At 49.9% G+C, this 24,642-nt stretch overlaps 1 protein-coding gene and 1 long non-coding RNA gene across 4 annotated transcripts in view; one reads left to right on the top strand and one right to left on the bottom strand.

The window, feature by feature from the left end:
- The window catches only part of LRRC8C (leucine rich repeat containing 8 family member C), a 121,944-nt gene that overhangs the window by 19,298 nt on the left and 78,004 nt on the right, over positions 1 to 24,642 (top strand). Inside the window, exon 1 of one of the 2 annotated variants that reach the window (XM_005663701.3) lies at positions 22,511 to 22,754. The exons of the other annotated variant lie outside the window; for it this stretch is intronic. The gene's annotated coding sequence lies outside the window, so the exon portion shown is untranslated. Of the gene's footprint in view, positions 1 to 22,510; positions 22,755 to 24,642 lie in introns of those variants that run through there. 2 annotated transcript variants of the gene reach the window in all.
- LOC102161056 lies at positions 10,064 to 22,429 on the bottom strand. Of its 2 annotated transcripts, XR_001308570.2 has the most exons (3): positions 22,129 to 22,429; positions 16,743 to 16,795; positions 10,064 to 16,305 (listed from the first exon to the last, which is right to left on the bottom strand). It is a non-coding gene; the product is annotated as an uncharacterized LOC102161056 (long non-coding RNA). The 2 variants fall into 2 exon arrangements; XR_002343636.1 differs by lacking the exon at positions 22,129 to 22,429 and having other exon boundaries at positions 16,743 to 17,296.

Below are 24,642 nucleotides of genomic sequence, written 5' to 3'. Positions count from 1 at the left end.
GCAGGAGAAATGAAAAGCAGGAGACCAGGCACCGGCAAACCTGCCCCAGGGCCAGCGGCTCAGCCAGAAATCCTAAGGCGAGTGTACGTGCCAGAGGCTGCTGGTGGGTGCTTTTGGGGACAGACTGTGAAAGCGATGAGCAGCTGCCAGAGGCTTGCAGGCCAAGGAGGCAGCATGAGGGGACATAGAACTTCGGGGACATCTTCTGGGCGTATAATGGGCACGATGAGCTCAAGAGATGAGAACCTTGCACGCGTCCTACAGGTGAGAGAACTGAGGCTAGAGAAGGTTCTACAAAACGCACATGGCTGAGCAAAGAAATCCGGTTTAGAATCCAGATCCATGGACTCCCCGTGTGGCTCGCAGCATAACTACTAGACTCCAGATCCGATTTTCAGAGTTTGTGGTCTTAGATGCTATATAAAAAGTCAGCCAAGTCTGCAAACACGACCTCGAACTAGCGTCCTTTAGGTCTTCAGGGACCCCTCTCCCGGCTGGGTTAAGGTGGACTCCAGAATGTCACTAAACCCTTACTGGGCCCCCTCAGGGTTCCTCTTCGGTAAAATGAGGAGCACTAAGCCAGGTGACTATAGGTCAGTTTTAGGCTCTGAGGTGCTATGATTCTCTCTGGAATACAAACAGACATCCTGGAGTTCCCTGGTGGCTGGGTGGGTTAAGGATCTAGCATTGTAATTGCTGTGGCTCGGGTCACTGCTTACTGTGGCACAGGTTCGATCCCTGGCCCAGGAACTTCTGTGTGCCGTGGGCATGGCCAAAAAAAAAAAAAAGACTTCCAAACCTAGAAATCAGCAGTGTGGTCAAAACGTAGGTGCACTTGTGTATTGGCCCTGAAAAACTTTGTCACGGATTGCAGTCATGAGTCCAAAAACGCAACAAGGGCTGTGAAAGAATATCTTAAATATTGTCTTAAAGGTCTAGTCATTCTTTCCAAATGGGCATTAAAATATGCTCAGGCACCAAGTATACCTGTTGAATTCACAGGACAGATCTGTTTATCTGTGTCGTCCTACTTAAGTCGCAGCCACGCTTTCACTTGCTGCCCATGGCCTGAGGGCCTTGATTTCACCTGTACTTCTGTGTCACACGGAGAGAAAGTTCAGCGTCCACTCCCCAGACCTGTCACACGTGTCTCCATCGGACATGCGTGCCGTTCCCTGCCTTCAGGCAGAATTTTAGGGTGGAGCACATCTGAAAATGTGTGTGTGGCTCAGAACGAAGTCTGAAATGAAAAGCTCCCGCCCAGGAACATCCTGTTGTTGTTGCTTTTCATCAAATCTATGCCATCGCTCCTTGGATTTGGCTTCCATTGGGAATGATCTGCCCGATGCCGTTTTCCAGAAACATTCAGCGCAGCGTACAATCTCGTTATGGTCAGCTACGCAGAGTGGACCTTTCAGGGCATAAAGAAACCTCTGTCCTCCCTCTGCGGTGCCCGAAAGAAGAGGGCTTTCAATAGAGTGCATTGTAGGCCGCGAAAGCTTTTAAAGGGTAAGGCATCCGTTTCTGACTAGAATCTCCACAAATATGTCGAACAGAATATTTTCATCTTACTCACTGTTTTCCAAAGAGCATTTCAAAGGCCACCCGATTCTTAGTCAATGAGACCCGATTCAAACACTTGTTTGAATACTCGTCATGCTTCACTAGCTGTGTGATCCTGGAAAGTGACTGAATCCTGATCAGTTTAGGTTTTCTCAAGGATGTGAAATAGCATAATTGTACCTGCCCCAGGAGGTACTGTTTTTGAAGAGAAAGGCACAGAGCGAGCACTACAAACCGTCACTTGTTCCTGCTTCACGGTCGCCGTGTTAACACCCAGGGCTCAGGGGCCTGACGCCTCACGCAGCTGAAAGCGTTGGACTTGGAAGCCCCGAGGTTGCACCCATGGGTCCCACATCCTCGTTGGTGACTGTGGGGACGCCCTTCTCAATGCGCGTCCTCAGCTGTGAAACAAGGAAACTAAAACTGGCTAAATCCTGATAACCTCCGCGAGGGGCCAATGCGGTGATTTATGTGAGATTTCTCTGCCCGCTGCCAAACTCTGAGTGCCTGCCTGCCTCCATCGGTGGTGGTGGTGTGGACTGGATGTAAATACCCCCCCAACTCGCCCGTGGTGACACCCTAACCCCCATGTGATGGTGTTCGCGGGCGGGGGCTTGGGCAGCGGGTAGGGTTAGTGAGGCCACGAGGGTGGGGTCTCAGTGACGGGATCCGTGTCCTTAAAAGAAGAGTCTGCAGCTCTCTCTCCCTGTCCTCTTGCAAGAAGTCAGCTGCCCACCAGCCAGGCAGAGGGCCCTCACCCAGAGCTGAATGGGTGACATGCTGGCCCGGGACTCCCGCCCCTGGAGTCCTGTGGGAAGTGACTGTCGCTGCTTCCGCCCGTCTGTCGTGTTCTGCGTAGCAGCCCAGACGGGCGAAGGCAGCGCCGCCACCAGAACTGAAGAACCGATCCAGTTCTTCCCCAGACATTGTCACTGACACAAACCTGGGTTGTGCTCAAGGGAATGGAACCAATTTCCCCCGAGCCACCGAAGTGAGGGCTCCAGGGGTGGGCACGGTGGCACCAAGGGTAGGTGTCTTCCCAACGAGATGTCCCCACCCTTGGGGGCCTGTCTTAGGCCTGACCTCTGGGAACATTTCACGTCCACAGGTGCTGAACAGAGAAGGGTGGTTGACTATGGACTCTGCTGCTGCATGTTGTCTTTGATGGTTTTTTTTTTCCCCTCGTCTTTTCAGGGCCACACCCGCAGCATACGGAAGTTCCCAGTCTAAGGATCGAATCAGAGCTGCAGCTGCCAGCCTACACCACAGCCACGGCCACAGCCATGGATCGGAGCCGCATCTGTGTCCTACACTGCAGCTCACGGCAACGCTGGATCCTTAACCCACGGAGCAAGGCCAGGGATTGAACCCACATCCTCATGGATGCTAGTCAGATTCATTTCCGCTATGCCATGAGGGGAACTCCATTTTTGATGCTATAATTATGGGGTTGGTCATATCTCACCTCCCACCCGCTCTCCGAGCCTGTAAAACAGCAAACCTCCAGCCCCACCCTGCTCCGGGGCACCTGACCGCTTTGTCCTCCCCAGGGTCGAGGTCCTGGGGCTTTGGCTTTGAAACCAGCCAGGCTTAAGTCTGAATCCTGCCTCCCAGCTTTCTAGCTGTGTTACGTTGGGCAAGTGACTTAACTTTTCCACCTCTGTGGAAAGAACACCTGGCTGGGAAATTCAACAAGACAGAACTTTAACATTCTGAGAGCCACGTCTGTCTTGGGTCGCTCACCGGCTTCACCCCCACTTCCTCGAGCTCTCGTCTTACCCCTGCTTGCTCCCTTTACCTGGTTGTAGACACCTCTCTGGGGCCTTGGTGAGAAGATCGCTAACGGGGTTAGTAGCTATTGTGAGCCTCTGAGTGACTGTCCTTGGGGAAATACTAATCAATACAGCAAAAACAATAGATTCTACTGAATATATTTGCTGATTGAATATTCAAGTGTGTGTGTGTGTCAGCTAAGATAGTCACACTATCTCTGGTGAATACACAAAAAATGGCAACACTGTATACCCTTTGCTCTGTATGCCCTTTGCTCTGTATCTCTCTGTATCTTTTCATTTTGCATCGTGTGTATGCGTTACCTATTTAAAAATTACTTTAAAAGTGTCAGTGATGTTGGAAACCTTAGAAAAGAGGTCTCCAATGCCTTCAAGGTTAGCAAGGACTCCACAACTTTCTAATATACAGACAGGAGGAATTGCGGCTGAAAACCACTGTCTAATAATAGCCGTCTAATGGCTAGAAGATGTGATTCTAATGCTGTGGCCTCTTTGCTGGAAAACATCTGTAACCTCTTGCCTCAAGATTTGTAAAGTCGGGGTGGGGGACACAGTTTTTTGAGGGCATCAGCCTGCCGCGTCCCCCTCTGCCTGGAAAAGAAAGATTCTTTTTGTCTTCACCCCCCACCCCGTCCCCAAAAAGGATGTGTCAAGTAACCCTTTGTCACCAGTAAGAGTAGAGACGTTTATTGGGGGCTTTTACCGTCAAGCCCTGTTACGGGGACACCTCGTGCGTTACCTCAGATTGGTTTTCCCAATAATCGGATGACTTGAGTCCTTATTATTTGCATTTTACACAGCAGAAAGCTGAGTCTCGGAGAATTTCCTGACGAGCGAGTAACAGAACTGAGATTCAAACCTGTTGGAGGTTTTCACTAATGTTTTCTTTTCGTTATTGTGTTTTGGATGAATTTGACTGGTAAGGTTGGGTAGGTTGAAAGTGCTATTTACTTATCATATCACAGAATTGCTCTACAGTATCATCTACAGTCTCTGGACTGTACGCGAGATCTCTATGGCTGTTCTACTGCTTCTTACAACTCTGTGCCCTTAAACACAGTCTTACCCCCACTCGTGACTCTCGGGTAACCACCATTCTACTGTGGGTTTGTTTGTTTGTTTGTTTGTTTTGACAGGTCAGAACTATCGTAGGTTTAAGATAAGGGGCATTGGGCTGTTATAAGGATGAAATTAATCAGTACATTTAAAGGGCTTTACATTTAAAGGATCCTTGTCCTATTCCTCCCCACTAAGAACCAACATTCACCTTCTGGAGTCAGGGAGGAGATTTGCAGGTTAAAAATATGAGCAAGTCACCAAAAGCGCATGAAATCAGTTCTAAAAGCTGAACTATAAGTGGAGGACCCATTCATTTTATGACTAAGAGCTCTCTGTTTTTCAAGACAGTGTGCCCTGTGTTTTGATTTCCCGGGTACGCCGTTTCCGAGATCTCCTGCTATGAATTTTAAGTTATTTGGGCCCCTCGCATTTTTATGCTTTTTCATCACGGAGATTTGTTAAAATAACATCAAGGGTAATATTTTTGAATGTAGCCATTAGGAGAACCACCCATACAAGCAGAAGTTTGCCACTGAACCTTTTCCCACGGTTCTGGCTGAGCTGTATGTCTACCTGTGAGAGGTGGACACAGGTAAAGCAGGAGATGTGCAGGACAATTTGCTGTTCCGAGGGCTTAGGGCATAAAGACACTGTAAGGTCCTGTTTTCGGCGTGTACAGGAATAGCAACCACTTCACTGCTTGCCATATAAAGCAAAGGAATAAGTAATACCTGAGCCCGCCTGACAAAATACACCACGTTGCTTCAGCTGCATGTCGGGCTCACAACAATATGAAGCAAGAGAGGAAAATACCCTCCTTTTGCCACCAGAACTGTGCTGCCCGGCGTGGCAGCCACCGGCCACATGTGGCATTAAACTCTTGAAATGGGGCTACTTTGAATTGAAATGTTCTGTAGGTGTAAGATACGCAATGGATTTCAAAATAAATAAAGAGAAAAAAATCAATATTTTTATATTGATTGCATGTTAAAAGGATAAGTTTTGAATTATATTATGTTAAATAATATAATTAAACTCGATTTCATTGCTTATGGATACTAGAAAACTTCAAAGTGCCCGTGTGGCTCGCCTTATATTTCTACTTGGTAGCACTGCTCTAGATGAAGTCTCAACTTTACCTTGACCCGATTAAGTCTCCAGGACCTTAGAAACATAGCTATATAAAGTGACTACACTCAAATCTAGAAATAAGGAGTTCCCGTCGTGGTGCAGTGGTTAACGAATCCTCCTGGGAACCATGAGGTTGTCGGTTCGATTCCTGGCCTCGCTCAGTGGGTGAAGGATCCAGCGTCGCCGTGAGCTGTGGTGTCGGTCACAGACGCGGCTCAGATCTGGCGTTTCTGTGGCTGTCTTGTAGGCCGGCAGCTACAGTTCCGATTAGACCCCTAGCCTGGGAATCTCCACATGCCACGGGAGTGGCCCTAGACATGGCAAAAAGACAAAAGAAATAAGCAAATTTATCACACGCACGTGCAAAGATGAATAACACAGAATCCCTCTCCTTAGACAGAAGGTGAACCGAGCTCACTGCACCCTACTTTGCACCAGGCCCACTTGGGCCTCCTCACAAGCTGGAAATACTTGCCGCCACGCAGCTCCACTCCAGCCTCACGGTCTTCTCTGTGCGGGGCCAAGAAGGCTCCAAGCCAGTATGGACACGGGCAGGCTCTCCCCGTGATCTTCTCGACACCCTTGGTCATAAATATCTTCCGTCCGTCCCTGGCCTGCGTGTCAGTCCGTCCCAGCTGCCATACCCACACACCAGAACCTGGGCGCCGTGTTGGGCTTCTTGCCGTTCCTCAAAAACAGCGGGGATCTGCAGTTTCAGGGCCTCCGCCCGAATGTTCTCGGATCTCTGATATCCACGTGGCCGCTTCTCACACCTCCATCAAGCATTGCCTCAGCTGCCCCCTCTCCACGAGGCCTTTCCTGACCAGCCTATTTAAATTTGTAATTGCCCTTCTGAAATACTCCCTTTCCTGCTCTGTCTTTCTCCATAACCCAGATCCCCAGCAAACATGCTCTGCCTTCTACTCATTTGATTATCTCCCCTGAGAGAATCTGAACTCCACAAAGGTGGGGACCCTTCTTGTTTACTGCTACCTTCCTCGTTCTCAGAACCCTGTCTGCACCAAATAGATGTTCGATCACTATTAAAATGGTTGAATGAAACTCTCAGAGGATGATAAGGAGGCAGAGAGAAGCTCGGGCTTAGCCCAAGGGTCAGGATTAGAACGCCACCGGCACTCATTCACTCTCTCCATTCTGGGAGCACCTGACAAGGTACGAGTGCAAATCCTGCTGGAAGGACCAGCGGAAGCAGAACCAGGTCTTGTGGCAGCAGGGCTGATGCCTCTGAGATCAAGGGACATAATTTGAAGGCATACGCCGAAGCTTTCCAGTTTTAAGACTGGCTTTAACTATTTTTCTTTTGGCTGCCGCTTTCTGAGATGATGCATATGCACCATATGTCTGCATCACCAGGTTCCCATACAAATTAGGAAACAAAATTCCCGATGATTAAAACAGATTTCTGCTGTTTCCATGGGAAATCGACGGCTGTGAAACCTTAGGAAACGAGAGGGAGACGGTTCAGCTCCAGGTGTGGTCAGGAGCAGTTGTGCTCAGTCTGCTCCCCAGGCGCCCATCCATGGGCTGTTCTCAGTTTGGGACAGGTGAGATGTTGTCCTAGGTCACCAGCCCTGCTGGTGGCCAAGCAACACTTATCAGCGTGTCTCATCTACTCCTGTGAGCCTCCACCATCAGGGAACTGGAGTTAGCCCCCTGGCCAACCAAACCAGGAAGGGCCTCTTCCTAACGACAAAGGGACACATCACCGTGCCGAGCCCCTGCCTCACCCCGCAGTGTGGTTTCTGCGCCTGCTGAGCTGGCTCGCGGGGCTTCTGGTGGACAGAACGATGTGCCCTCCGAGAGTCTCGCTTGCAGACTCACAGCTGGCTACTCACAAGTGGGCAGAGTTAATCTGGGCGAGTGGGGGGGATTCTTAACACAGCAAGGATGCCCTGGGCAGTTGCGCCAAGGACGTCTCCAGGAGGCTGCGATGACTGCTTGCTCCTGTCTGCCCCAGAGCTAGCACCCATCTGCCTAAAGAAGATCCAGCGCTGAGACAGAGGCTGCAAAGAGATCAGTGCCCGCCAGCAGTGCCCTCTGTCATGTCCGCGAGAGCTGGCTCGGGCGCCGACTCCAGCCCAAGTGCGGGGTCGAGGAAGCCGCCCCCACCTCTCTCCCTGGACCGCCAGGCAAGCGGACGGTGACAAGATATCTTTTCTCTGCTTTCCGAACTCAGACTGTAACTCAGGCATCCCAGGGTGAGGCCCAGAACTGGGCACTTGGTGGCGGAGTTGAGCGTAGAGTTTCCATCTGGACCCAGATAGCCCTGCACGCGAATGCTCATCCTCCAGCTTACAGGCTGGGAGACCGCGGGGCGCTCACAGTTTGTCTGCAAAGTGGAGGCGACAATACCTCCACTTCAGGATGCAGTGCGCTGACTTCGGTAAAAAGCACTCAGACTGAGCCTGGCAGGCAGTGCCTGCGGCATCTCTTTGCTTTGCCTCTGTGGCTGTTCCGCTCCCCAAACTGGAAACAGATAGCTTGGTGGGCAATACCCAGGCAATGCCCGCCCACTCCTGTGACCCCCATCACCAGCGCTGGAAGCTTGAATCTTCTCAGAATCACCATGTACAGAGACCCCCCCAAATCCGTGCCCGTAACTTACTCATTGGCTGTAACGCATCAGCCAGACTTGGCTATCTTGCCGGGGTGGAATGTTTCTCAGAGACACTACGTGGAAAAGGACACTTATGCTGCCTTTTGGCCAAAATAAACCGTTGGTAGGACCTCGTGGAATTAAGACCATAGATCACAACGCAGGCCGAGTGCCTTGCCCTAAGCTAGTCAAAATACTTTGACTCCTCTTGTCTTTAAACAACTCCTAGGCAGGATTCCTCACCACGAGGCCATCCTAGCAGGGTCCATGGAAGCCGGATTTGGGAAAGCAGTGCTATGGTTTCGTGGTCCTGGGGAGGCTTTCAGTCAGTCGATCTTTCCATGACGGCTGTGATAAAGTCCTGCACTGATGACTTGATCTATTTCTATAGATTCCGGTTGCCGTCTCTTAATACCGTCGGCTCTGTTTCTACCCCAACTCGCTGCTGACACTGGCTACCCAGGGGTGGCACAGGCTCACAGGTTAAGGGCAAAGTCCTCCACGGGGCTGCCCTTACCTCAGATGCCGGCCACGAGTCTTGGGAAGCCCCCAGGCTACCCACCCTTCTGCCCAACCGGCCACAAACCTGAGCATTCCATGACTTCCTCAGGTTTGAAAATCCACTAGAATGACTCACAGAGCTCAAGAAAGTGCTAGACTTTCGACGGCAACTTCAACAAAAAGGATGCAGGAGCAGCCAAGTGAGAGGCACAGGACGAGGTCCAGGAGGGAACACAGAGCTTCCGCGTCCCCTCCCACGAAGTCTGGGCATGTCACCACCAGGTCCATCTCTGCAACCATGAACCAGGAAGCTCCTCTGAGCCCCAGCGTCCAAGGGTTTTATTGGGGTTTCATGACATAGACACAGTTAAATCATTGGCCTCATGACTAAACCCAATCTCCAGACATCCCCAATCCCAGGGGTCAGGCTGCCTCCACGTCCCAAAAATCGAATCACATGGCTGGTCTTTCTGATGCCCAGCCTTCATCCCGAAACTATCTAGAAGCCTGGGCAAGTCGCCTCTTTAATTTAACAGAGACATCTCATCACCCAAGCAATTCCGAGGGGTTTAGGATTTCTGTGCCTGCAATGGGGACAAATACCAAACACAGTCTTTTATCTTCTACAAACCATCAGGGCTTTAAGCTTTTTCCTGCGGGCAGCGGAGAGTGACTTGAGCAGGTTGAAACTGTCATGTATTGGGCAGCTGCTATGGACCAGCCACACACAGTACGCGTACCTTTTGGACAGTACATTGGGCCAGTGCACGGAGGGTCTGGCTGAAGCTGAGACCCTGTCTGGGTCTGGGAAAGGGCAGTCGCTGCTGTGTAGCCACAAAGTGGTGAGAGCTAAACTAGGGGGGCAGAAGGGGAAATGGAAAGGGGGGAAGAGAGGAGTTGAGGGAGATTTTGAAGGAAGGTTTCAACTTATGGAACGTTTTGTCTCCCTTACAAGATACTACACCCTAGACTAAGTTAGGACTTCTTGGAGAGTCCAACGGCTTTCTAAAGCTATCCAAGGAATAGAGAGAAAGCGGCTCCTCTGGGATGAACAGAAGTGTATATTCTGCACATGAAAACTGCAACGAACATTCAAGATCTTAATGTTTTACCTCTTGAACCAACTTGAGGACCCTGTGCTGATCTTTCCTGCCATATTCCCATTTGTTCTTCTGAGCAAAATATGTTGACAGCCCACGTTTTCAAGTGGGAGACTTGTTTCTCTTTGGAAATGATTATTATCAGTTTTTACCTTTCACAGGGGTCTTTTGAAGTGTGTTGACTCTTGCATTCAAGGTCCTGCCTCCCCTTGTCAATCACAAATTTAAGAGGGGAGGCGGGGGATGTTGGGGTGTACTCCTGTGTAAACCATGAATAAAGGAGAACTTGTCATTTTTTAAAATTTTAAATGATTTTTATTTTTTCCATTATAGTTGGTTTACAGTGTTCTGTCAGTTTTAGAACTTGTAATTTTGTTGGGTTAAAACTAGCTATTTCTTCATGCATGTAGATTGCCGTAAACAATAACAGGACTATTTCAAAATTCTCCATGTGTCCTCTTTTTTCCCACACTAATTATTAAAACAGCGAATCACTCATATCTGCAGGAGTTCTGCAAAATGGCAGATATTTTAGATAAGAATTTCTCAAAAAATAATTTAATAGGTTTAAATTTGGGGGGAAGGAATGATGATTATTTTAACGTGTCATGGGCGGTATGTTACATTGAAATAGAAAAGAAAGAGTAAAAATTATCATTTACTCTGGCAATAAGCACTCATTACATTTCCTTTAAAAATGTGTTATATAACAAGCTATGCAAGATGTTGACTTTTGGGAGTTCCCTTCACGGCTCAGTGGTTACAGTTACAGAATAGGATCCATTAGGATGCAGGTTCGACCCCTGGCCTCACTCAGTGGGTTAAGGATCCAGTGTTGCTGTGAGCTGTGGTGTCGGTCATAGACGTAGCTCGGATCTGGTGTGGCTGTGGCTGTGGCTGGCAGCTGTAGCTCTGATTTGACCCCTAGCTTAGGAAATTCCATATGCCACGAGTGTGGCCCTAAAAAGTGAAAAAAAAAAAAAAAGAAAGAATCTCACCACTTCTGTGCAGCCACTTGAGGTCTTGCAGAGATGGGAGATGGATCCATACTTGTGCTGGGGGGGCCACTGAGAAGATGTGCCCAAGGGTTTGACCTGCAAGCTGAACCCTGGCACTTGGAGGCTGCCCGCCCCCGCCCCTCCCCTGTCCGTAGATCATGCACCCCATTTGCTTCCTCTACATCCAGAAGCTGCCTCGAGGATAAAGCCTTGAGATATTAATATGGCAATGAGACTATAGACTGTGTGCACGAGTGGATCCAGCTAAGGCCTCTCCATAAACACAGAAGCCTCTGCCGGCAGGGGCAGGGTCCGTCTGCGCTGGATTCACCTAAGACAAGGCTTGTGGCAAATCCCCTTCGGAACCTGCCGCTCCGGGTTTGTAGGTCTGGAGTCATCTGCCCCTTTCCTCTGCCCTCTGAGCACAGGGCCAGCTTCGGATTACAACCGGGCAGCCCCCAAGGAGGTCCGTGGGCCGCCGACTTGCTTCTCTCGAACTTCTCGATGCACCCCGGATGGAGAAGCAGAAACTACTTCTGGTCCTTGACAGAAAGAGAAAACCATCAGCAACTCCACAGAAGGTGTTCAGCAAAGACCGTGACGACGCTCGCAGCTTCTTGTGAAGCCGGCAGCGCGGGACGTAGAAGCGTGTCTTGCTCTTGGCACCGAAGTGTGTGCCAGACCTCTGCCGTCGGCAGCCGGCGCTGAACAGATCGCACGCTGCGGAGAGCTGCACACAAAACCTTCCCACCACGAGTGTTCAGAAACCACTTCGGAGTCGAGAGGCTGGCCAGCAAGCTACAAATGCTGCAAAGGATTTCCTCATGGTTCTAAGTAGTAGTTGGCCAAGATTTTTCAACTTCCTTACCCATTAGAGCACTCAGGAGTCCCTGCTATTCTCCACCTCCATACGCTCGTGGGGAGATTAGCTGGGATAAGCTGCCGTCTGATTTGAGGAAAAGCACTGCGATGCGATTATCAGCCCAGACAGGGTCACAACGTGCCCATCTGGGCCCTGCGGCAAGAGTGGGGGTTGGGGGCTGGAAGCAGCACCGCTCCTGGTCATGAAAACCTGAAGCTTGCCCACGTAGGAGTTCCCATTGTGGCGCAGGGGGTTAAGGACCCGACGTTGTCTTCTCCAGTGGATGAAGGACCCGGCGTTGCTGTGGCTGCGGTGTAAACTGGCAGCTGCAACTCCGATTCGACCCCTAGCCCGGGAACCTCCATATGCAGCAGGTACAGCCCTAAAGGGGAAAAATTAAAAAATAAAAATAAAGCTTGTCCAAGTAAGATGGGTAACTTTAAAAATACTGTTGCTTTTTCCTCCTTTTCTGGATACAGACTGAACCACAACAACTCAACATCTATCGAGTATTTGTTTCAGCTTATTGAAAGGTTTTTCAAATGCATCCTGCGCCAGGAGTTCGAGATACATCAAACTAGAACATTCCAAGGAGGTTTACCTGGAACATCTCCCTATGCAAAATGAGCTCCCGCCTCCCCCTCCGCAGTCAACGTGGGCTGGAGACGGATATAACCCAGCCCTTACGGTCCTGAAGTCTACTCGTTATGGAGAAACGAAGAACTAAACGCCGTATCTGGGAAGCCAATCTAGAGATAACACTCGAAAGAAGCGAGGGCATTGGTGTTTATTTCCCTTAAGCGGTCCAGGGGAAAAAAAATCACTTTTTCCATCAGTTAAAAAAACTCTGATATTACAGAAAGGGAGCATAAAAGTGAGGTAAGAGTCTAAGATTTGGAGGCAGGTGCCTTGATTCCGTTCCTGGCTCCACTACTGACTAGCAGCATGACCTTGGGCAGGTCGCATTACCTCCCGGGCCCCAGGGTCCCCGTTCATGAAATGGGGACAGTGATAATACCTACTTCATTGTGTCGTTATGTGAATTAAATGAAATAATACACGTACAATGCTTTAAAGCCTGCCTGGCAGAAAGCACTCAACAGGGGTTCATTTATGACCCTATTTGTGGCACTGTAGCAAGATAGCAGACTGCGTCTTAAAATTTCAAGACCAGATTCCTCCCAGACCAATGATTATTATATGCTAAAGCCCCTGAAACCCTTTCAATCAGAAGATGTTTGTTTCAAAGCAAGAGATCAAAAGTATTATTGCAGAGAGCATAATTTTCAATTTCGGTTTAGCCAATGTAATCAACAGTTGACATGGAAATGGCATCAGATCAGGTGTAAACAGGCTGCTGTCAGGAGCATCTTACAAGCTGAAGAATGTGGTTGACCTTCAAGAAAGCTGCATGTTGGAGTTCCCGCTATGGCGCAGTGGGTTAAGGATCTGCTGTTGTCTCTGCAGTGGCTTGGGTCGCTGCCGAGGTGCGGGTTTGATTCCCAGCACAGCACAGTGGGTTAAGGATCTGGCGTTGCAGCTGCAGCTTGGATTCCATCACTGGCCTGGGAACTTCATGTGCCACGGGTGTGGCCAAAAACAAAAAAAAAGAAAAATTTATCTGGATGTTTTCAGTTTCTTAAATACGATCGCTTTGCTTTCATGTTATGGCAAAATGATGCTCCCTTTGGCCCCGCGAAGCAATTGATCTTACCGAACTCATCTTCTCCTCTGTCTACACTGTTTTTGGAAGAATGAAGAAATGAGTGCAGATAACTCAGAAATACTCCCCCAACATATCCATTCTTTACTGTGTGACAGTACTTCCTTTTCATTGAGGATTAATTTTTAAATCCCCCTTTAGCATAACAAGATTAGAATTAAAATAGTTTCTCATCATTTTAATGAAACATTATCATGCTGGACAGACGTTCGCTGTACCTTTCTTTGATATTCTGTCATCAGAGCACATCAATTACACCAGCTCTCTACTGAATCTTCTCCAAAGCAGGGCTGGATGCCTACAAATGTTACAACAGGCCTAGAGAAGCATTCACAGGAGGGTATGCTCTCAAGACCAGGGACGGAGCGCCGCTAAGGACAGAAAGTTTCTCTGCCAGGGTCCAGGGCGTGAGGAGGAAAAGGCCGCTACTGTCAGGAACTGCGCAGAGTCTGAGACTTTATTCTCTGCAGGCCAAATAATCAGCCTGCCCCAGTTTCTTGGATGCTGGAAAGACATGAAATGCCTGGATCAGAGAGGGGAACATGTTCGTTCCTCACAGCCACAGCAACAGCCAGGGTATCAGCATCCTAACCGCAGCTTGTGTTAGAGGAGAAGAGCCGTGAGCTTCGGGAACGGGAACGTCTACCAAAGTGTCACCTGCTCTTTGCGCTGGAGAAAAACATCTGTATTATGCTTGACAGCAAGTATCTTCATCCTTTGCTCCAGAGGGATACACTATCTCTATATTTTCTTTCTTTTTTTTTTTTTTTTTGTCTTTTTAGGGCCGCACCTGTGGCATATGCAAGTTCCCAGGCTAGGGGTCAAATCGGAGCTGTGTCTGTGACCTACACCACAGCCACGGCAACTCGGGATCCTTGACCCGAGCTGTGAGGCCAGCAATTGAACCCACATCCTTGTGGATATTGGTTGGGTTCATTGCTGCTGAGCCATAACCGAACTCGTATCTTTATTTTCAAAATATCTACAAATATCCTTGAACATCTAGTCTGGAAGAAAGGGCAGTGCGTGTCTTGCTCACAAGATGTGTAAAAATACTGGAGACCCGTGAAGCATTGTCTCCCAATGAGCATTAATAAACCATTCTATGCTACCCCTGTGAGGGCTCAGAACAGATGTTTGTCTTATACTATGTCTAAAAAGAGGGAGTACCTGTTGTGGTTCAGTGGGTTTAGAACCTGACTAGTATCCATGAGGACACAGGTTCGATCCCTGGCCTCGCTCCATGGGCTGAGGATCTGGTATTGCCTTGAGCTGTAGTGTAGGTCACAGACACAGCTCAGATCTGGGTTGCCACGGCTGTGACGGCGGCCTGCTGCTGCCCCTCCAGTTCAGCCCCTGCTCCGGGAACTTCCATAGGCCTCCGGTACAGCGGTAAAAAGAAAAAATAATAAAATAATAATAAAGAAGGATGCCAACGAATCTGGAGGTTAATGCAAGCATGTAAAGGCGAGGGAATACTCCTCAGCATAACGGAACAAGGCTGATACCAGCGAAGACGGGTCTTCCTTGTGCCCTGATGGGTGATGGACACTCCAGTGTGGCTGCTTATGAGGACAATCCCTGCAGACCACATCTATCAAGAAGGCTCATCTTGGTAGACAGTCATCAAACTAGCTAACAGGGGTTATAATTCCCTCTCTCTCCCAAGGCGGAAACTCTTAGGAAGGTCTAAAGGCTTTTCTAGAATAACAATTCAAATAGTCTCTTCGAGATATTTTTTTTCTTCCTGGAATGCTGGTAGATGTGACAAAGAAAGGAGCTCCCTGGTAAATGAAGTCAGAGAAATGCTAGGTTCAGCAAAGTTAACAGGTGTTTTCATGCAGGACCTCTCAGATCCCTCAACATATTAAGAGGTGCTGTGACTCTCCAGAGGACCATAGTGTTCCGGATGACTCTGACCGCAGACACCTATGTCTCAGGGTACGTCAAGGGCAGAGTTCTACAGAAGGCTCCTGCCAATGCCTTAGTAGAGGAACGGTTCTATCGCAATGGATGGTTCTATCACAACGGATGGTTCTATCACAATGGATGGTGCTATCGCAATGGATGGTTCTATCACAATGGATGGTGCTATCACAATGGATGGTGCTATCGCAATGGATGGTTCTATCACAACGGATGGTTCTATCACAATGGATGGTTCTAGCGCAGTGATGGATCTACCGCAGTGGATGCAGAAGACACAGTTGCCCAGGGAAGATGCTGCCTGACTAGTCCGTCCCCCTCCAGAAAACTATCCCTTAACAGCAGCAGCGGATGCCTTCCTGCATCTTGAGTTACATGTCGCTGATTATATCCATTCCTGGCTGAAATCTAGGGAGGAAAAATGTGTGCCCTTCGAAGACTGGTGTGGGAAGTTTTACCACTGAACAAGTCCTTTAAAAAATCATCTGTTCCAACCCTTTCATTTTGGATAAGGAACCCGAGGGTCCAAGGATATGAGGTGACTTGTCCCAAGAACCACCCCTGGAGTCCAGGGCTCATTACTCCCAGTCTATGCTCTTTGCACTGCTAGCAATAAACGTGATCATTAATGATCATTCTCGTTGATACTGAGAAGGCAAACCAGGCTTACTTGCTGGTTCTCTTTCCCCAGAGTAACATGGGTAAATACAGGAAATTAATAAACGAGCTCCAAAAAGGCTCAAGAAAACATATCCTGCGTCATTATGGCTGGGAGCTTTGAGAGCAGCCAGGCACAGTTGTTCCATTTTCTAAGTCCAGAGAGGACTGTCCGTGACACTGTCCAGAGAGAGAGTCATGTTTATGTAACAAGAGCATCTTCAATTTCACCAGCCTGAGAAGGTGTCTTGAGCCCTGGATCTTCATGCCGCAGAGAGAGACAGAGACAGAGATGCAGACAGAGCAGCTTCTTCACCAGAGGAAAGAAGCACTTCCTTAGGCTTGAAATTAGGAGCTTTGTCAGGGCTGATGTCCCTGAAATTTGAAGCAAGTCAATGTTAAAGTGTGACCTAAGATGTTCTAAGGTACATTCTATATGCACGGTTTGATACGGTGTTGAGAAACGGAGGAAACTGTTGAATTCTGGGAAAAAACGAGTTCTCTTTCTTAGGCGGTTCATCTTAATGGGTTTTTTTAATAAATAAATTCTAAACCTTTAAGAGTGTTTCATTATCTTTACAATAATTCACTTCATGCCTAGAGCTAGTCATTTGTAGATTTAATTAATGAGTTAACATATGTCAAGTTCTTAGATACATGGCTTGTATGCTTAATAAACAGCAGCAGGCAAATATTATTTCATAATGCAGTTAGAGCAGTGATGTTTATGTACCAAAAAGTCACTCCTCCCCCCACCCCCTTGGAGGAAGAAACTGTGGGTCCACCAGATCCAGGGAGCAGAGTCTCCTTACCTGCCCGCTTGCATCTCTCACAAGCATCCTATTGTATTCAATCTATTTCTTGCCTAAACAAACAAACCAAAAAACAAAACAAAAAAGAAGTCACTCCTGAGAATATCAAACTCATTTTTTACTTTAAACTCACTACATATTTATCAGATGAAAGTTACTTATTTATCATTGGCCCACATAAACAATAATTCTACAAATGGGGCTCTCTGCCTGGTATATTTCGTATGGTCTAAACCCAGAACCAGAGTCACTCATGATCTTTCATAGTTTGCTTTCAGTCATAAAATGCTTTTCAATTAAAGAGTAAAAAGCTGTAAAAAATCACCCCAGGAAGGCGTATTTAGGATATGAGGAAGCTATTGGGAAAAAAGCACAAATGAACTGCAAGTTCAAAAACTACTGAAAAAGTACATCATTAACCTTCCTGAAGACACATGATGGATTCAATTTAAAAATAAATGTCCCCAGGAGTTCCGTCATGGCGCAGCGGAAACGAATCTGACTAGGAACCATGAGGTTGCGGGTTCGATCCCTGGCCTCTCTTAGTGGGTTAAGGATCTGTCATTGCCGTGAGCTGTGGTGTAGGTCGCAGACAAGCTCGGATCCTGAGTTGCTGTGTCTGTGGTGTAGGCCAGTGGCTACAGCTCTGATTAGACCCCTAGCCTGGGAACCTCCATATGCCACAAGAGCAGCCCTAGAAAAGACAGAAAGACAAAAATACATACATATATATATATATATATATATATATATATATGAAGTAAATATCCCTTTTCCATGTGATTGAGCAGTGATTAAGCCTGAGAACTCAGAAATTAGACTCAACCGTGTCCAAACCTGACTCTGCCACTTCCTGGTGTGGCCATTGGCTAGTTACTAGATTACAATCTGCCTCAGTTTTCAACAGAAGAAAATAACACTGCCCACTGCTGGATGGCAATGGCATTAAATAAGACAGTACCTATAAAGCTAGTATTTAGCACATAGCATAAATCTAGTAAGTGCTCATTTATTATTGTCTTTTTTTTTTTTTTCCTTCCAGGGCTGCACCTGCAGCATATGGAGGTTCCCAGGCCAGGGGTCGAATCAGAGCTATGGCTGCCAGCCTACACCACAGCCACAGCCATGGCAACGCCAGATCTGAGCAGCCTCTGTGACCTACACCACAGCTCATGGCAACATTGGATCCTTAACCCACTGAGTGAGGCCAGGGATCAAACCTGCATCCTTGTGGATACTAGTCAGGTTTGTTACCATTGAGCCACGACCAGAACTCCCACTGTGCTTATTTATTATTATTATGTCCAAAGAGTATCTCACAAGTTAGCAGGACCAACCACTTCTGTTGTGTGTGTGCGTGTGTGTGTGGGGGGGGGGGGGGTGTCTGTGTGTGCGCATGCGTGCATTGAAGGACGTGTATAAATTATTCAGGGCTGATTTTAGAAGCATTTGACCCCAAGCTTTCTAGAATCCTCTTTTTAAATCTTCAGCACAACCACCTTCTCCTCTGGCACAAATCCTACCGCCACTTTGGGGTCCAAGGCAACCTTCGACCACACTGCCTCTTGGGCAACTTCCTGCTCATGGGACATTTTCTAAGGAAGGCGTCCCCTGTCTTGACATTTTAACAGCATAGAGTCAAGGATTTCAAAACTGCTGCTATAGGCGGGTTATATCTGCAGCTTTGATTCAGAAAGTGCTAATGGCTGCAGCAGTGGTAACTGCTGAAACTTAAAAAGACAACGTTTCCTGTTAGCTTGGGAGCCTTCGCAGCAGGCTCAGAAATGATCTGGGGAGCAGATGTGCACAGGGCGGCTAGAGAATGCTGGGTAAAGTCCCACCGGTGGTTCGTTTAGAATTTAGACTTTACTTTCATTATTACCGGGCAGGAGTAACAGACATCACATACAAAACAAAACGAGCATCAGAGGTTTGTCATAAAGCCTAAGCCCAGCATGGAAAAAAAATCAAGGTTTAAGCCGACACATGTACATAATACATCACTTTAGTATAAATGCTGCTCAAAAGGGTTCAGGTTCTAGAGCCTGCGGTTTAATACAAATCATACTGAAAGTTAGAACCGGTACAAAAAACTGAAACATTTGAAAGCTCATTCTCTCCAAATGTAATTCCAGGCTCCCTGCTAGTTGTTGATGTAGAGATGTATGAAGATCCAGGAGGGAAGCAAAACGTAAAGAAATAAATGGCAGCCCACATCAAAAATAAGTGCTATGGGAGCACAGGAAGAGAGGCTGACGCTTGCCTGGCGCCTGGAGAGATCCACAGAGACGGTTACTTTTAAAATATGCCTTCGAGTTCCTGCTGTGGTGCAGTGGGCTAGTGATTCGTTTGTCTCAGTGGAGGTGCAGGTCTGATCCCTGGCAGGTTAAGGATCCAGTGACTTAAGAATCCAGTGTTGCTGCAGCTGTGGTGGAGGCAGCTCCTGCTCAGTTTTGATCCCTGGCCCAGGAACTTTCATATGCCATGGACAAGGCTGAAAAAAGAAAGAAAAAAAAAAGAGAATAAAATAAGATATGCCTTTAAAGAATGATATAGTCCAGCTTGCATCTGGTAGACCAATGCCCTATAATTGCCATTCCCACACAATCCACCAGGGGCACTAAAGATACTCACTAGAACCTTAAAAAGAAGGTATTGCTGTTTTCACAGACAGATGGGGAAACTGGGGTTCAAAGATTAAGAAGCTCAGGGTCCCATAGCTGGTGATCGGGGGACCCAGGATGCGAGCCCAGATCTACGTCATTCCAAATTTCTTACCAGGACCACGCTGTGTCCCCAAAGCTCTACTTCCGCTCCCTACTGTCCACCCGTACACGGTCAACTTGTAGCTATGCAGAGTCCAAGTGTGGGAGCTCACTTGGGAAGCCCTTTGGAGTGTCTCTGGCCTAAAGAATTGGGTATTAAGTAGACCATCGAGATTGTGGCTCTGGATCACCGAGCCCTCTCCTGCCTCTGATCTTCAACTACGTTTAGTTCGAAATGGTTTATTCGAATTCAAGCGCGTGCCAGAACACCTGCTTTGTGAACACCTTAGAGAGTCGGGGAATAAGCTTACACTCCTCTGAGACCCTCGGGGCCTGCACTCACGGAAGCCGGCTGGCTGGCTGCTAATTCACCTGGGCTTTCTGGAGGGCTTGCGAAGTGTATGTGTGTTGATTTCAGCCAGGTTGACTGAAGTGAGGTGACTAGAGGTAAGGCTTATATTCTGTAAAATAAGAGAAGGAGACTGGGAGTTGTCTCATGGTTCAGCGGTAATGAACCCAACTAGTAACCATGAGGATGCGGCTTCCATCCCTGGTCTCACGCAGTGGGTCAGGGATCTGGCGTTGCTGTGGCTGTGGTGTAGGCCAGCGGCTACAGCTTTGAATTGACCCCTAGCCCGAGAGATTCCATATGCTGCAAGTGCAGCCCTAAAAAGACCAAAAAAAAAAAAAAATGTTTTAAAAAGGAAAGAAGACCTAAGCAGGACAAGATAGCAGTTTTTCACACCAGTGCCTCGCAGACTTGAGTGTGCAATCACCTGCCTGCGGGTAGGATCATGCAGTTCCCCCACTAGAAAGCAGGCACAGAGCAGACAAAAGCTTTGCAATGAAGCAACTGTGGGGGTGGGGAGGGACCCAACTTTCGGGGATTCAAATCCATTTCCAAACTTCATAGTTGTTTCTGGTCCTTTTGTTCTCAGGACAATGACTGGTAGTAGATACAACAGTTCCCACTAACTGAGTACTGGTGAAGGGCTTGGTGCTGGTCTTGGTGATTTCAGCACAATAGTTAATTCCCACAGTACTTTAATCATGTTGCCGATGGGAAAAAAAAGTATCGGTAACTCCCTCACATTCACACAGGAAGAGTCAGTAGGGTTTGTTCCTGGTTCAGAGTCCGAAGCCTAGGATTGTGGTTCCTTGTCACTGGGAAGTGACAGAGGATTTCAGGGAGGCCTAAGCCTGAGTTCCCATTGCCAAGGGCACAAGGAGGCCAGACGTGGGCTCAGAAAGCCCTTGGACAGCAAAGCCCTCCACGGGTGTCTGTGCCTTTTGTCCTGCCTCACTGATAAGGGATTTAGGGGCTGGCGCTACCTCAATTAGTACTGGTGGCCTACAAGGGACTCAAAAAAAAAAAAAAATTTAAGCAAATTGCTAGGCAGCCTCTGTCCTTTCCCTGGGAACTTTCCAGGAATGTTTCCACCTCTGTCTAGGAGGAAGGCCTCACTCTAGAGTTTGGGGTTGGTCTATTCAACCAAGGCTGGTGTCAGGCTCTTCTCCTAAGGCCTAAGAGGGTTTAAGCTTGTCTTCTTGGAGAGACACCCAACAACTGGACTGGAATTGGAAAAAGTGTAGGCCTTTGCCAAAGGGGCATGGAAAAAAAAGTTAAAAGCCTTAGAGAACAACTTTCAGACAAATTTGCATTTGGGCTTGGCAATAAAAATGGGTAAAGGAGATGCCCACTTTCGGCTTGCGGTGTAAGAACCAACTCATGAAACAGGGTTAGTTGTCTACGAGTTACTCTACTGGCATACACCCATCTTTTCCTGACTGCCAGGACAGGGCAATAGTTTAATTTTTGGTGCTCTTAGGACAGCTCCTATTGGTAAGGCAGCCCAGAACACCCACATTACTGAGTAATCTTGTCTGGGCACTTTTCCACTGGGCAGATTTTCCATGCAGATAACTGTCAGCTTTCAAGCAGGCAGAATTCGCTTTTTTACATGTAGGGAAAGGTGGAGAAGAAAAGTATGGTTCAGATCAATTTAAGGGGGGGGGGTCCTACTCTGGTGCAATGGGTTAAGTATCCGACTGCAGCAACTTGTCTGCAGTGGAGGCCCTGGTTCGATCCCCGGACTGTGCCGTAGGTTAAGGATCCAGCATTTTCGCAGCTGTGGTGTAGGTCACAGATGTGCCTGGGACTCAGTCTGCATGGGGACCTTCCATATGCCGTGGGTGAGGCCATAAAAAATAAATAAATAAGGGTACATTAAAAAAAAAAAGGACCCCCCCCATACTCTTTAAACAACAGGTGGCTTTAACGTGCACAGTCAGCTCCCCTGCAGGCATCCAATTCCAGCCCCCCTGGAACCTGCCGCGGAGGCCCCAGGAGCCCGGCTGCCACGGTCCGGGACCGTGGGGGTTGCTGCTGGACAACAGGCTCGGGTGCCAAGGGACTGGCTCGTGGGCTTTACCGCCAGCAAAACTGCTCTGTGCCTTTGTCCTCGGTCTCCGTCCATGCGTCCCGCCGGCCCCCCGCCCCTTCTGTCCTTCTCCGGGGGGAGGAGGACGGGGAGGAGGCATTATCTCCATCCTGACCCGGGTCCTTCCGAGGAGTTCTCAGAAGGGCTATTTTTAGTGGTAGCTGCTCGGCGCTCACTTACCCGGGGGAGGAGCTGCGGTCGCGGAGCGGATGCCGGGCGCAGGGAAGCCGCGGGTTTTCCGCGCCTCGTTCGGGCGGGGCAGGTGCCGGCCCGGCGGGCCCCCGGCCCAGGCGGCCAGGTGGGCGGCTCGGAAGCCCGAGGGGCCGGGCCGGGCCGCGCCGGCAGCGCCGCTTCCGCGTCCCGGAGGAAGGCCCCGGCGGCCGGCGGCGCGCGGGGTGGTCTCCGCGGGGGAGGACGTTCGCGGGCCGGCGGCGGCCTGCGTCACAGCGGGCTGGGGCCGCGGAGCGGGCGGGCGGGCGGCGACCCCGGGGCCGGGCGCTGGGCGGCGCTGGCGGCCGCTTGCCGGGCGGCGCGGGGCGGCGCTGGAGGCGGCTCCGTCCGCGGCCGGGAGGCGGAGGGGAGGAGGGCTGCGGGGCTGGGGCGTTAGCTGCGTCCCGGCTCCCAGCCCGCGAAGAGCACTCGGAGGAAGGCGCCGCCGTGGCCGCGGCCGCAGGGCTCCGGGCGCCACGAGCCATGAGCAGCGGCCCCGCGGGCCACCCCGCTGTCGCTGGCCGCCGCTGAGCCCGGCCGGGGGGCGGCTCGCCGCTCCGCAGCCCCCTCCGCAGCCGGCACCGACGCGCCCAGAGGTAAGGGCGGGGACCGCCGAGGGAGGGGATGGAGAGGGGCGGCCGCCGGGCCCGCGGGCTCGGTCCGCTAGGTGCGCCGGGGCCACGGCGCGCCCCGCCTCGCCCGCGCCCCAGCCCCAGCGCGGCTCTCGGGCGGGCCGACCGGGGTCGCCGGGCCGGTGTGTGGTCCCCGGAGCCTTCCGCTCCCCGCCCGGCCCCGCCGGCCCCAGCGTCGGGCGAGGGACCCCAGCCTGGCGCCGAGCGCAGCGCGGCAGGTTCTGCGGGCGCGGGGGGCGGGGGGATGGGGCCGGGGGGCCCCGCCGGGGGCGACCGGCGCTCTTTCCTGCCTTGAAGCCCCCCGAGACCCCGGGGCCTGCCGCTTGTGGTCTGCTCTCCCCTTGGCACCCCGAGCCCTGAAGTTAGCACTTTGGGGAGAGAGAGGAATTCGAAGGTCTCCGAAGGGAAGGAGGGCGCGGGGACGGCTCCCTAGCAGGACCCGAGGCGGGAGAGGCTTTGGCCGGATGGCGCGGGCCCCAGCAGCCAGGTGTCCAGGCCGGTGGCTGAGGCCAGGACCCCCGCCTTCGCCCCAAACCCAGGCCGGCCGGGCTTTCGCTTCCCAGCTGGGTCTCAGCGACGAGGTGGTGAGGGATGGAGCGAGCAACTCAGAACCTCAGTTAGGATGGGCGCCGGAGACGCCAAGTCCTTTCTTCTGTCCCTGAGTCCTTCCCTCCCCCACCCTCGCCCGCCGGTGCGCCTCGGATCCCAGCCCTTCAAAACCTCGCTCCCTGCTTGGCTGGGACTCTGCCACCGAGGCCACATCCTGGGACGGACATCGCAGAGGACCAGGACCCACCTTCACTTTCGAATCCTTTTTAGGCATTTTAAACACGCAGCAAACCCGTTAGGAAACACCTTCCAGTCCCCACCCTCCTTAAAGGAAAACCTGAGAACCAAGCAACCTGCGTGGGAGCCCCGGGCGGGGGCAGAGGGGGGCTTGAAGCGCTGTTTCCTGCAGCCTTGTGGGCGAGGAATAGGTGAAGGAAATAGCAGCCCTGTTTTAGTCACCCTCCTCTTACAAGGCCGCCTAGGGTAAGAAAGGCAGCTCTCACCAGCGGCCACGCTTCCAGACAGGCTCGTCTTGGCTCCCTAAGGCATAGGTGAGGCTTCTTCCTGGACAACTCAGTATGAGGAAGAGTGGTCCTGACCCTCTTGGTTGGCACAACACGGCCCCGTCGCCAGAGCCCATCAGCGTCATGTGTTTTTATGTTCTCTTCAATGTTAAAGGATGTTTGGAAACCCTGAGTTTAAGCTGAACTTGGTAAAACGGGCTCAGATTTGTGAACCGTGTGTGGGGTGTGCGGACGTGGATTACAGATTAGATGTGCCCAGCTCTGATCTGTGTTTGCATCTCTTGTGACTTTGCTGGAATAGGGGAAAGCCAAGGCTATAACCCTGATTTGCTTTACTTTGGAGCCATTCAGTACTCTCTTTAGGTCAATTTGCTTGTTTGCTTTTGAGGGGGAGGAAGGGAGCAGCTTTGCAGAGATGGATGTTTTTCATGGTTCACGTAACAGATTGACCACAGATAAGGCCCCTCGAACCCAACAACTGCATCAGAGATAACAAGCATGTTTAACAGCTCTTCTTATTAATACAAAAATAAGAGCCTTTGTTAGGGGTACTAATCTCATGTCATGAAATGTGTTTTTAGGAGGGAATACTTGTAGTGAAAAAATGTACTAAGAATTGTAAGAGAAATGTATCATTTCCCACTTACATGACATTTATTTACCTTTTAAAAGCCATGTAAAGTTAGCAATATTTTTAACTTCTAAGGTATCTAAGTTTTGCCAAATTGCTATGATTCTTAGTAGTCTGTAGCATTTTTAAGCTGTCGTCACCAATGACT

This window comes from Sus scrofa, chromosome 4, assembly GCF_000003025.6.
Source record: "Sus scrofa isolate TJ Tabasco breed Duroc chromosome 4, Sscrofa11.1, whole genome shotgun sequence".
Classification (NCBI taxonomy): domain Eukaryota; kingdom Metazoa; phylum Chordata; class Mammalia; order Artiodactyla; family Suidae; genus Sus; species Sus scrofa.
This window is presented reverse-complemented; position numbering and strand designations above follow the sequence as displayed.